This window comes from Oryctolagus cuniculus, chromosome 17 (genome assembly GCF_964237555.1).
Source record: "Oryctolagus cuniculus chromosome 17, mOryCun1.1, whole genome shotgun sequence".
Taxonomy (NCBI): domain Eukaryota; kingdom Metazoa; phylum Chordata; class Mammalia; order Lagomorpha; family Leporidae; genus Oryctolagus; species Oryctolagus cuniculus.
The window spans coordinates 606,661-620,602 of NC_091448.1; the positions used below are offsets into that span (position 1 = coordinate 606,661).

General features: G+C 59.8%; 1 non-coding gene across 1 annotated transcript; it reads left to right on the plus strand.

Moving 5' to 3' along the window:
- Positions 1-12,788: 12,788 nt before the first annotated feature.
- TRNAM-CAU (transfer RNA methionine (anticodon CAU)) lies at positions 12,789-12,860 on the plus strand. The gene has a single exon. It is a non-coding gene; the product is annotated as a tRNA-Met (tRNA).
- Positions 12,861-13,942: the final 1,082 nt, after the last annotated feature.

The window sequence follows — 13,942 nt, forward strand, 5'->3', positions numbered from 1 at the left end:
AGCAGCTGAGACTTGAACCGGCGCCCCTATGGGATGCTGGCACTGCAGGCAGAGACTTAGCCGCTGTGCCACAGTGCTGACCCCTGCTCCACTTCTGATCCAGCTCTCTGCTAATGCACCTGCGACACAGCAGAAGATGATGGCGAAAGTGGTCGGGCTCCTGCCACCCACGTGGGAGACCTGAATGGAGCTTCCTGCTCCCGCCCCTCCCAGCCCAGCCCCGGCTGTTGCAGCCATTTGAGGAATGAGTCAGTGGATGGAAGACCTCTGTCTCTGTCTCTGTCTCTACTTCTGTCTCTTCCCCCCTCTCCCTGAAACTCCACCTTTCAAATAAATAAAATCTCAAAAACCAGCATGTTATATTTTTGCGATTTTAATTTTAAATTACATAAGGTTGGAAAACAGTTGGATCTCCTAAAGTTGAAAATTGGTGGGCCGGCGCCGCAGCTCACTAGGCTAATCCTCCGCCTAGCGGCGCCGGCACACCGGGTTCTAGTCCCGGTTGGGGCTCCGGATTCTGTCCCGGTTGCCCCTCTTCCAGGCCAGCCCTCTGCTGTGGCCAGGGAGTGCAGTGGAGGATGGCCCAGGTGCTTGGGCCCTGCACCCCATGGGAGACCAGGAAAAGCACCTGGCTCCTGGCTCCTGCCATCGGATCAGCGCGGTGCGCCGGCCGCAGCGCGCCGGCCGCGGCGGCCATTGGAGGGTGAACCAACGGCAAAGGAAGACCTTTCTCTCTGTCTCTCTCTCTCACTGTCCGCTCTGCCTGTCAAAAAAAAAAAAAAAAAATTGGTAAAATGTTTTAAATTCCTTCTGATTTTTTGAAAAAAATTATATAGATTGACTTACCGAGTTGAAAGGCAGAATTCCAGAGAGAGAGAAAGAGAGAGACAGAGCTTTCATCCACTGGTTCACTCCCAAAAAGACCACAACAGCTGGGACTGGGCCAGGCTGACGCCAGGAGCTTCCTCTCAGTCACACGGGTGCAGGCCCAAGCACTGGGCCTTTCCACGCCTTTCCAGGTGCATTACAGGGAGCTGGATCAGAAGTAGAGCAGCCGGGTCTCAAACCAGGGCCCATGTGGGATGCTGGCATCACAGGGGGCAGCTTTACCTGCTGCACCCCAATGCCAACCTCAAAATGTTTATGTGAGAAGCAGAGAGAGATGGAGGTGGAGATCTCCTGTCCTCTGGTTCACTCCACTCAAAATCCTGCACCAGCTGGGGCTGGGCCAGGCCAAGCCAAGAACCAGGAATTTCATCAGCGTCTCCCACACGAGTGGCAGGAACTCAAGTACTGACCCAGCAGTGGCCACCATCCGCTGCTTCCCAGGCGCACTGCCAGGGAACTGGGTGGGAAGTGGAGTAACTGGGGTACAGAACAGCACCAAACGTGGGATGTGGGGGTCCCAAGCAATGGCGTAACCTGCTGCCGCATTCCCCATCTGACTTTAAGAACAAGTAAGAGGCTGGCAGTGTGGAGTAGCAGGTAAAGCTGCCGCCTGCAGTGCCGGCATCCCATATGGGCGCTAGTTCAAGTCCCGGCTGCTCCACTTCTGATCCAGCTCTCTGCTGTGGCCTGGGAAAGCAGTAGGAGATGGCCCAAGTCCTTGGGCCCCTGCACCCACGTGGGAGACCTGGAGGAAGCTCCTGGCTCTTGGCTTCGGATCAGCGCAGCTCCAGCTGTTTTGGCCAATTGGGAAGTGACCCAGCAGATGGAAGACCCCTCCCTTCTCTCTCTCTGTAACTATTTCAAATAAAATAAATAAATCTTTTAAAAAATAACAAATAAGTTTGTTTAGATAAGCAATAAGTTCCTAACTGAATTTCATTCTGAACTAAGAACTCAGTGATAAATCTATTACATATCGTGGGGGGGGGGGGAGTACACCAAGAAAACTGCTGGAGTTCACCGACCTGGAAGTGAAAGTGCCTTGCAGCTCTTCACGACCCCCCAGGTGCTTCTGGAGTTGAGCGAGGCGCTGGAGGGGCCGCGGGTGCCTCTGGCCCCGAGTTGCTCGGGGTGCTCCAAGCTGTGCTGCTCAGAAGGTGCCCTGGGCGCAGGCCCTGTGCACCCTGGTGTGTTTGAGAGCAGCCCTGCTCTCTCACTGTCTGTAACTCCACCTGTCAAATAAATTAGAGAGGGAGAGGGGGAGAGAGAGAAACAGAGAGGGAGAGGAGGGGAGGGAGGGAGGGAGGAGAAAGAGTGAGAGATAGGGAAACAGAGACGTGTCTTCCATCACTCTTCAAATGCCTGCCTCAACCAGCGCTGGGCCAGGGCTGGGCCAGGAAGCCGAGCTCCCTCTGGGTTAGGGACCCAACTGCTGAGGCCATCCCAGCTGCCTCCAGGGTGCACATCAGTAGGCAGCTGAATTAGAAGGGGGGAGGGGCGGTGCTGGTGGCCGCACCCTGGCTTAGGAGGTTAAGCCTTCACCTGCGGCGCCGGCATCCCATACAGGCACCAGTTCTAGTCCCGGCTGCTCTTCCGATCAGCTTTCTGCTGCGGCCTGGGAAAGCAGCAGAGGATGGCCCGAGTGCTTGGGCCCCTGCACCCGCGTGGGAGACCTGGATGAGGTTCCTGGCTCGTGGCTTCAGATGGGCCCAGCTCCAGCCATTGCAGCCTTCTGGGGAGTGAACCAGCAGATGGAAGACCTCTCTCTCTCTCTCTCTCTCTCTCCCTCCCTCCCTCCCTCCCTCTCCCTCTCCCTCCCTCCCTCCCTCTCCCTCTCCCTCTCCCTCTCCCTCTCCCCCTCTGTAACTCTGCCTCTCAAATAAAAAAAAATTTAAATAAATAAATAAAAGAAGTGGAGTAGGGACTCAAACCCAGGCACTAAACCCCGGGCACTCTGTGATACTAGATGCTGGTGTCCCAAGCGCTAGACCTCTGGACGGGCTCGGCCGGCGTGTCCTCTGGGCTCCCACTGGCCCATGCTGTATGCCAAGGCCCAGCACCAGAGCCGAGCGGCCGGGGCCCTGCTGGGAGGCCGGAGGGTCCAGCGCTCTCGCCTGGACCCGCACACGCGCGGCCAGCCCCGCTCCCAGGCTCCCGCCCCCGCCCCCGCAGCTCAGAGTCTGGGAGGGGCGTTCACCTCGCCATTGTTCTGGGCCCCAGGCGAGCACTTGCCCGAGGCGCAGCCCGGGGGCAGGCAGCAGCCGCTCTGCGCAGCGGTGAGGGGCGGGTCACGGGGCAATCCGCACATCCGCAGGAGGCACCTGTTAGCAAAGGAGCGGCCTGGCCGGGCCACCGGGCCCCGAAACTTCCTGCCCACCGCGGAGTCCCCCTCAACTGGACGCCCGGAGAGCTCCGCCCATAGTGGAGGCCGCGCCGCAGGCAGAAGCCGGAGAGTAAGGAGCCGGCCCGCGGGCCTTCAGCCGGCGGTTAAGGTTGGTGGTCTGGGGGTCTGGGTTCGAGTCCCAGCTTGGCGGGCTCCAGCTTCCTGGGAAGCAGCAGGTGAGGGCGCCGACACCTGGGTCCCTGCCACCCCAGCGAGAGACCCGCGTGGAGTCCTGGACTCCTGGCTTGGGCGCGCCCACCCTCAGCCATTGCCGATGGAAGTTCTCTGTCTCTTCCTCTGTGCCTCTCAAATAAGATACATTGAAAATCTGAAGACATCGGCTGGCGCCGCGGCTCACTAGGCTAATCCTCCCCTTGCGGCTCCGGCACCCCGGGTTCTAGTCCCGGTTGGGGCGCCGGATTCTGTCCCGGTTGCCCCTCTTCCAGGCCAGCCCTCTGCTGTGGCCAGGGAGTGCAGTGGAGGATGGCCCAGGTGCTTGGGCCCTGCACCCCATGGGAGCCATCAGATCAGCGCGGTGCGCTGGCTGCAGCGCTCCGGCCACGGTGGCCATTGGAGGGTGAACCAACGGCAAAGGAAGACCTTTCTCTCTGTCTCTCTCTCTCACTGTCCACTCTGCCTGTCAAAAAAAAAAATGTTTACAGTTACACCAAGATAAACCATCTCTTCCTCCGGTTCTCCCAGGGACACCTGGAGGAGCCTTCACAGCTATGTCCACGTCCACGCATGTTTCCGGGCTCCGTCCGCTGAGGTGGCCTGGAGAGTGACCCCAGCTGCACACAGGTGCCCACATCTGCATCCCCACCGGCTGTGGTGGAAGGCTCTGGCTGTGCCACATCTTGCCCACCTCCACGTGGCCGGTCTTTGGTGTCACAGCCACTCCAGCGGCACGGCCCTGTGGTGCTAATTTGCATTTCCCTAAAGACTGAGGATGCTGGACACGTTTCGGGGGCCAATCGGCCATGTTCAATGCCAGGGCTTCTTGTCCGGGTGCTTTTAGGGCTGAGGAGGCACGAGTGTGTGTCTGGGCTGGAGGGGGACTTAGCGGAGAGGGGAGGCCACTGCAGAGTGGGGACGAAGTAGACCCACGTCTCGGTGGCCAAGTCTGGCTGTGGCCACCAGCACCAGGGCTTTGAACCTCTTGCAGGAGGGGCGCGTACTTAAGTGCCCCTCAAAAACCAGCACATTAATCCCCACCTCTCTGTGGTCAGGGACCCTGACCCTCGCTTGGTGAAGGCCAGGAACCTCTGGAGCCAGAGGCCCCCCCGGGCTTGGTCTACCCTCCCTCCTGGGGGCCTGCTGGGCTCTGCAGTGCCTGGGCTGCCAGCACCCACCTGGCGGGAGTCGACCCACAGGCGTCCTGCCCTCTGGACACAGTGCGTGGGATGGGAGGGAGGGAACAAGCCGGAAAGTCTGGGGCACCCTCCCACGTGGGCTGTCCCACAGTGAGCAGACGACCTGTGCCCTTGAACCCCCGTGGGAACAGACCCTCGGAGCACCCACTCTGTTGCAGCAAACGCTCCCTTGTTCAGCAAACCCCCCAGAGCACCTGTGCTGTGGGGCCCACACCTGGGTGGGCGGGTCTTCCTGACATTTCAGACCCTGTCCTCAGAGCGTAGAAGAAATAATTCTTGTGGCCAGTGTAGTGGGTTAAGCTGCCACCTGTGCCACCAGCATCCCATATGGCTGCCGGTTCAAGTCTCAGCTGCTCCACTTCTGATCCAGCTCCCTGCTAATGCACTTGGGAAAGCAGTGGAAGATGGCCCAAGTCCCTGGGCCCCTGCACCTGCGTGGGAGACCTGGATGGAACTCCTGGCTCCTGGCTTCAGTCTGGTCCAGCCCTGGCTGTTGTGGCCATTTGGGGAGCGAAACAGCAGATGGAAGACCTCTCTCTCTCTCCCTCCCTCCCTCCTTCCCTTCCTCCCTCCCTCTCTGTCACTCTGCCTTTAAAATAAAATAAATAAATCTTAAAAAAAAAAAGGAAATAACTCAAACTGCCAACAACACAGCAGAGGGGCTGGCAAAGCACGTGCCATGCACAGAGCCTTCCCTCACCAGGGGTGAGTCCACATCCGGTGCACGGTGACGTCACCACACAACCTCAGAGCTGCTTTCTCCTCCCTCCCTCCTTCCCTCCCTGGCTTCCTTCCTTCCTCTCTCTCTCCCTAAAGATTTATTTATTTATTTGAACAGCAGAGCTACAGAGAGAGAGAGAGAGAGGTCTTCCACCTGTGGGTTCATTACACAGATGGCTACAATGGCCAGGGCTGGGCCAGACTGAAGCCAGGAGCCAAGAGCTTCTTCCCGGTCTCCCACGTGGGTGCAGAGACCCAAGCACTTGGGCCGTCTTCCGCTGCTTTCCCAGGCCACAGCAGAGAGCTGGATGAGAAGTGGAGCAGCCGGGACTTGTACCGGTGCCCACGGAGCTCCTTCACATGCTCGGGGTGTGCAGAACTCGGCACAGAGTATTGTGTCACCACGAAGCCGGAAACGCCACTGGACGACATCACGGGAAACGAGGAAGGCAGGGCTGCAGGAAGTGACAACACAGTGGAGACAGCCCGAGACTCAGAAGGCTCCCAAAGAGAGAAAAAAAAAAAAAAAAGGCAAAAAAAAAGCAGAAGGAAGATGAGGGTAGCAGAGGGGAAACCCGAGATGTGCCCAGCGGGCAGCCGCCCACCGATGACTGATGTAAACACGGCCAGCCCGCAGGAACTCCACCCAGCGCTGCTGAAAGATTAATTTTTAAAAAGATTTTAAGTTCTAGTCCCAGCTGCTCCTCCTCCAATCCAGCTCTCTGCTGTGGCCTGGGAGGGCAGTGGAGGATGGCCCAAGTCCTTGGACTCTGCACCCACGTGGGAGACTGGGAAGAAGCACCTGGCTCCTGGCTTCGGGTCAGCGCAGCTCCAGCTGTGTGGGCATTTGGGGAGTGAACCAACGGAAGGAAGACCTTTCTCTCTGTCTCTCCCTCTCACTGTCTGTAACTCTACCTCTACCTCTCAAATAAATAAATAAAATCTGAAAGAAAGAAAGAAAGAAAGAAAGAAAGAAAGAAAGAAAGAAAGAAAGAAAGAAAGAAAGAAAGAAAGAAAGAGCCGGCGCCGCGGCTCACTAGGCTAATCCTCCGCCTAGCGGCGCCGGCACACCGGGTTCTAGTCCCGGTCGGGGCGCCGGATTCTGTCCCGGTTGCCCCTCTTCCAGGCCAGCCCTCTGCTGTGGCCAGGGAGTGCAGTGGAGGATGGCCCAGGTGCTTGGGCCCTGCACCCCATGGGAGACCAGGAAAAGCACCTGGCTCCTGGCTCCTGCCATCGGATCAGCGCGGTGCGCCGGCCGCAGCGCGCAGGCCGCGGCGGCCATTGGAGGGTGAACCAACGGCAAAGGAAGACCTTTCTCTCTGTCTCTCTCTCTCTCACTGTCCACTCTGCCTGTCAAAAAAAAAAAAAAAAAAAAAAAAAGAAAAGAAAGAAAGACGGAGCCACAAAGATACACAGGGGGTGGAGGGGTCTTCCATGTGCTGGTTCCTCAAATGGCCGTAATGGCCAGGCCTTGGACAGGTCAAAGGCTGGAGCTTGGAACTCCATCCAGGTCTCCCACGTGGGTGACCAGAACCCGGGAACCCGAGTCATCGCTGCTGCCTCCCGGGCGCACTGGCAGAAGCCGGGTCAGAGGGGCAGCGGTCGGGCTGGATTGACCCCAGGCAGCCCGATGTGGGATGTGGTGCAGTGCACCGACCCCTGACCCAGTGAGCCGAATTTGTTCAAGACTGCAATCCTGAGCTACAGAAAATCAACCAAAACATACAACACACACGAGATGCTCTCAGAACATCTTGAAATAACAGCAAACCTGCTGTGACGTGGGCAGACTAAGCATCGCCTGAGTGGTTTTGCTCGTGTAGGTTTTCCAAGATGGATGCCGCTCATACCACACAGGCCTCCACATCAGTGAGCGAATCAGGAACCCTCAACGGTTCCGAAGGAGCTGGTGCGTGGCACAGTGGGCAAGCCGCCGCTGGGGACGCCGGCATCCTGTATCTGAGTGCCAGTGCTGCTCCGCTTCCAATCCAGCTCCCTGCTCGTGAGCCTGGGAAAGCAGTAGCAGATGGCCCAAGACCTTGGGCCCCTGCACCCGTGGGGGAGACCCGGAAGAAGCTCCCGGCTCCTGTCAGCCTGGCACAGCCCCAGCCATTGTGACCCCTTGGGGAGTGAACCAGCGGATGGAAGACCTCTCCCCGTCACTCTGCCTTTCAAGCAAATTCATAAGTCCTTGTTTAGAAAAAGTGAAAAGGATCCGCAGAACACGTGGAGACGGTGTCTACTGGGTCAGGAGAGGAAAGGACACCACCTCTCGCGGGAACAAACAGCTCAAGGTGTGAGGTCCAAGTGCAGAGAGGAAGGAGTTACAAACGCGACGGTTTCCGTTTCTGCCCGATGAGACAGGAAACGCTGAAACCCACCGCGTGGGGAGTGTGGCACCGCGCTGGGGGGCAGCCCCTGAACCCCACAGCTCACCGAGCGTGGCCAATGCGGATGGAAACTTTTGCCAGTAAGAACATAAAAACGACCGAAGCCTTTCTAAATAATCAATGGTAAAAGGCAAACTCGCATCAATCCCGCTAAAGAAAGAATTATCTTTCTTCTTAAAATTGTTTATTTGGGGGGCCAGCATTGTGGTTTAGAGGGTTATGCTGCTGCCTGCAGTGCTGGCATCCTGTATGGGCACCAGTTCGTGTCCCAGCTGCTCCACTTCTGATCCAGCTCCCTGCTAATGGCCTGGGAAAAGCAGCGGAGGACGGCCCAAGTGCTTGGAAGTAGCTCCTGGCTTCCACATGGCCCAGGCCTGGCTGTTGCGGCCATTTGAGAAGTGAACCAATGGATGGAAGATCTCTCCTCCCTCTCTCTCTCTGCTTTCCAAATAAATAAGGCTTTTAAAAATTATTTATTTGGGGCCGGCGCCGCGGCTCACTAGGCTAATCCTCCGCCTAGCGGCGCCGGCACACCGGGTTCTAGTCCCGGTCGGGGCGCCGGATTCTGTCCCGGTTGCCCCTCTTCCAGGCCAGCTCTCTGCTGTGGCCAGGGAGTGCAGTGGAGGATGGCCCAAGTGCTTGGGCCCTGCACCCCATGGGAGACCAGGAAAAGCACCTGGCTCCTGGCTCCTGCCATCGGATCAGCGCGGTGCGCCGGCCGCAGCGCGCCGGCCGCGGTGGCCATTGGAGGGTGAACCAACGGCAAAAGGAAGACCTTTCTCTCTGTCTCTCTCTCTCTCACTGTCCACTCTGCCTGTCAAAAAAAAATTATTTATTTGAAGTGCAGAGGGCAAACAGGGATCTCGGTTTTAACCGCTAGCTCATTCTGCAAATGGGCTGGGACCCTGCGCGGCTGAAGCCAGGAGCCTGGAACTCAGTCTGGGTGCGGGGACGCAGCTCGGTGAGGGGCTGCCTCCCAGGTGCGCATCAGCAGGAAGCTGGGCCCGGAGGAGGCGGAATGGAACCCAAGCCCCAGGCCAGTCGCCTGCCCCATCTCCCTACTGTCGCTATAAAAACAGCATTCCTGGGGCCAGCACTGTGGCAACGCGGGTTAAGTCACTGCTCTGGACGCCGGCACCCACACGAGTGCCGGTTTGAGGTCAGCTCCCCGGTTATGCACCCGGGAAAGCAGTGGGTGATGGTCCGAGTACTTGGGCCCCTGCTGCGGCCATTTGGCGAGTGAACCAGCACATGGAAGGACTGTCTCCCCCTTTCAGCCTGTCATTCCTTCTTACAAAGCCACACCCCTCAGGCCAAGTCCGCAGCCAGACTCGGCAGACACGTGAGGCTGTCGCTGGGCAGGTGCAGGTGTCAGCGCCCCACTTCCTATCCTTGCCCCCAAAGCAAGGGCTGCAAATCGCACCCGGGGGAAGGCCCCACTCCCCGGGCCGGCCGGCGGGCACCTGAGGGCTGGGGGCCAAACCCACCCCCGCCCGCCCCGACTCCGCTGCGGGGGCCACAAGTCCCGGCCACGCACGGGGACGACGGCTGGGCAGGGCCGGCGGGCACAGGCGGAGCGACAGGTGTGGACGTGCCACTCCCAGGCCCCGTGGCCTGCGCAGACGTGACCCTGCCCGCCCCAAGGGCCGGTGACCCCGCGCTGTCGCATCCCATGTGCACGCGTGAACCCCCGGTCCCCGTGACCGGTGCGGGCGCCGCGACCCCGCGCTCCGACGACCTCTCGGGTCGGGACTGAGCACTCGCGCCCAGAGGCTGCCGCCCTCGGGCTGAGAGGCCGGCGCAGCTCGGTCCCCCCGGCCCGGAACGCTCGGCGCGGACTCCCGGGGCAGCGCGGAGCGCGCAAGCGCAAAAGTGCGTGCCTCGCGAGGGGCGGGGCGGCGACGCGCGAGCACGTGACGGGCTGGCCACGTGACTGGCCGCCCCAGGTGACCCGCGCCGGTCTCGCTGCGGGACGTCGCAGGGTCCTGCTCCTCCGGAGCGCGAAGCCGACCCCCGGCTCGCCTGCCCCTCGCTCTCGCGCTCTCCCCCGGCGCTGGCGGCGACCCCGGCCACCGAGCGGCTCCCGCCCGCCAGGCGGACTCGCCTGGAAGCTGACAGGCGGCAGGGACGGCCCCGGTGCTCGCCACTGGGCAGTGTCGGTCGGAAGCGTGACCCCACGCCTCTCAGGGCCAGCTGCCCCGGAGCGTAAGGTACCGGAAGGGCAGCTTCCCGGCGTCCGTCAGGGACGGGGTCAGCGAGGTCGCCGCCCCCAGCCCGCGGTGCGGTTTCCGGTGGTCGCTGGGACTCGTCCGCAGGGTGTGAGCCCGGCAGGGTCTCCCTCCCTGTCCCCATGGCCGTCTTGGTCGGCGGCCACTCCACCGCGTCACCAGGGTGGCTGCAGAGGCTGCCCGGTCCGCCTGCCCCGCGCTGGGGGTCGGCTCTGAAGTTCTGGGCCTCTTGCAAGCCCTCGCATCCGGCTTCACTGAGCCGGGAGATGGCCACCTGTCCACCTGCAGCCGCGCCTGGACTGCCCGGACGCGGGGATGCCGGTCAGATCCTGGCGAAGGCTCGGGCTCCAGAGCAGTCCTGTGGCCTGGGAGCGGAAACTCGGCCTGCGGGTGGTCCCCTGGCCGTGCGGCCCCGTGCCCTGTTGTGGGTGTCGCAGCTGGAACCCGGGCTCCGGCAGGTGTGGTCCCGTACTGGGTCATAGCTGTTTCCGGTCGTGCTGCGAAATGTTCTGTTTGTCCCGCGCCCCTCCCCAGCTTCCTCTTACCTAAGACCACCTGGAAGTGCGAGGGCCAGTGAAGGGATGGGACATGCTGGCGCGAAGGTGGGAGGGAGGCCGGCCTGCCTCAGCTGTCAGGGTGGACGCCCCTCAGAGGACAGCCACAGCCCCGTGTGGTGGTCACGCCATCACCTTAAGCTCTCACAGAGCCCAGGACCTACTCCCGGCCTTTACCTGTTGTCTTTGGGATACTGACCCCCCACTCCCGCCGTTGGGCTTGTTTGGCAAAGTAACTCATGGGTGGCCAGTGCTGTGGCTTAGCAGGTAAAGCCGCCACCTGCGGTGCATCCCATGTGGGCGCCAGTTTGAATCCCGGCTGCTCCACTTCCAGTCCAGCTCTCTGCTAGGCCCTGGGAAAGCGGAGGAAGATGGCCCAAGTCCCACCCGTGTGGGAGACCTGGAAGAGGCTCCTGGCTCCTGCCATTGTGGTCACATGGGGAGTGAACTGACAGATGGGAGACTCTCTGCCTCTCAAGTAAATAAATAATTTAAAAAAGGTAATTCATGGGACTTGCAGTTTGGTGTAGTAGGCTAACCTTTGCCTGGCACGCTGCCTCCCACGTGGGCACCAGCTCAATTCCCGGATGCTCCACTGCCGATCCAGCTCCCTGCTAATGTGCCCGGGAGGGCAGTGGAGGACGGCCCAAGTGCTTGGGCCCCTGCAGCTGCATGAGACCAGGATGAAGCACCTGGCTCCTGGCTTCAGTGTGGTCCAGCCCTGGCTGCTGTGGCCATTTGGGGAGTGAACCAGTAGATGGAAGACCTCTCTCTCTCTTTCAAATAAAGCTTCCAAAAACAAATTTTTTTTCATTAGACTGCAGCCATTTCCTTTGAATACCCTGGCTGATACTAATAGCTTGATCCCTCCAATTTTTTTTTTTTTTTTTTGACAGGCAGAGTGGACAGTGAGAGAGAGAGAGACAGAGAGAAAGGTCTTCCTTTGCCGTTGGTTCACCCTCCAATGGCCGCCGCATCGCACCGATCCGATGGCAGGAGCCAGGTGCTTCTCCTCGTCTCCCATGCGGGTGCAGGGCCCAAGCACTTGGGCCATCCTCCACTGCACTCCCTGGCCACAGCAGAGAGCTGGCCTGGAAGAGGGGCAACCAGGACAGAATCCGGCGCCCCGACTGGGACTAGAACCCGGGGTGCCGGCACCGCAAGGCAGAGGATTAGCATATTGAGCCATGGCGCCAGCCCAATCCCTCCAAATTTTTCACTGGCTCAAGAGAACTGTATTTACTATTAAAGTCCCACTTTTACCATAAGTTTCACTGTGGATTCAAGGGGTTTGTCGCCCGAGGATTGATGTCCAGAATGTTCACGCCTCTTTGAAAACGCAGGCTTTTGGGAAGCAGATGGATGGCTTCAGTCCTCGGTTCCCCGCCACCCACTTGGGAGACCTACACTGAGATCTGCACTCCTGGCCTCGCCTGGCCCAGCCCGGCTGTTGCAGGCATTTGGGGAGTGAACCACTGGTGGGAAGCTCCCACTGCCTCTTTCAAACAAGATAAAAACTGAAGTGAGCACTGCAGTGCCGAGGGCCAGGCGTCCCATGTCGTGTCTGGGTTCAAGTCCTAGCTCTGCTTCCAATGCCAGCTTCCTGCTCGTGTGCACCCTGGCAGGCAGCAGGTGGTGGCAAGTACTTGGGCCCCACCACCCACATGGGACGCGCAGACCGAGTTCTGGGGTCTTGCCTTTGGCCTGCCCCAACCCTGCTTGCTGTGGGGATTTGGTGAATGGACCAGTGGATAGAAGATCTTTCTGCCTTTCAAATAAAAAAAACTTCTTTAAAGGTAAAGAAAATATAGGCTTTTATTTTCCTTCAAACCATGAACCTGAACAAGCAAGAATCTCTTGAGACTTCGGTTCTAGGCAGTTTGGAAAGAAGAAACTGCGCCCATGGCCACAGGGAGAAGTGCTGAGCAGAACTGGAGGGACAATCTGTGACCGTCCAGGTAACAGGAGACGGAGACATGCTCTTTGTTCCTCTCCAAACGTCAGTCACCACCAGCACCTCCAGCCATCACCCCGTCCAGGGGCACGGACACTCGGGGCTGCACAAGCTGTTTCATTGTTAACGGCAGAAAAGAACACAAATCCAGACTTCTCTGTGTGATGAGGGAAGGGCAGACTTCGTCTGCTGTGTGATTGGACACCTGCCTCGTCTCACCGGCCCTGGCTTGTCCTCTGGTCATCTGGGGACACTGTGACAGCAGTCAGAGGCAGAATCAGCCAAGGACCTGGCAGGCAGCAGAGTGGCGCAGCGGAAGCGTGCTGGGCCCATAACCCAGAGGTCGATGGATCGAAACCATCCTCTGCTATGTGCTCCCTTTTCCTTCCTGGCCCCAAGCTGCACACTGCTACTGCCAAGGCAGGGCGGGCGCTGGCTGCAGCCAGGACCACGGTGCAGCGGTCAGCACTCCGGACTCTGGGGGGCTTGTGCACCCCTTTCCCCCACTCTTCCCCTCCCACCACCTCTCCTCAAGGCGGGCCCTGGGGCTGTGGGTTCTATGGTGTAACAGTTAGCACTCTGGACTTTAAATCCAGCAATGTGAGTTCGAATCTCTGTAGAACCTACCCCACCCAGTAGCTATTTTATAGACCTGGGGGCCTCCAGTACCCCTCCAGGGTCCACCTGCATTGAGGCTGAGCCCTCACCTGCCACCCTCAGGCTGGGCGCCTGCAGCACCCCTCCCCCTTCCAGCCCAAGAATGCCTCAGGTGTACCCAGGACTGCAGCCCCCACCCCCCACATCAGAGGTCCACCTGTTGGTCCTGTTTCCCAAATGCCTGCATCAGCTGGGCTGGGCTGGGCTGAAGCCAGGAATCCCAGCCGGGTCTCCCACGTGGGCGCGGGGGCCCACACACTTGGGCCATCCGCTGCTGCTTTCCCAGGTGCCTCAGCAGGGAGCTGGACTCAGAGCGGCACCCAGGTGTGACGCGAGCATCCCAGCGGGGCTGCGCCCACAGTGCCTGGAGCTCAGCTGTCCCTCCCTCCACGCACTGCCTCCATCTCCCACATGGGCGACTGGCTGTTTTGCCGGCTGCCGCAGCTCGGTTATGCCATACACAGACCCAGCAACAGCATCGAGGTGCTCATCAGGCACCTGTCAGGCGGTTTCCCGGCTTCCGCTGGGGCCACCCCGCCAAACCGCACTCTCCAGCAGTCTGCAGGGGTGCGAGTCCCACCTGCCCGTGTCGGGCACAGACCACCCGCGCCTCCGTCCACAGAGGTGTTCAGCCCTGGCACCTGCTCTCCTTCACTCACAAAGTGGAGGCCAAGAGGCCAGGGGGCCAGCACTGTGGCGGAGGTTAAGCCGCCACTTATGCTGGCATCCCATACGGCACTGGTTCAGGTCCTGGCTGCCCCTCTTCCAATCCAGCTCCCTTGGAATGGCCTGAGA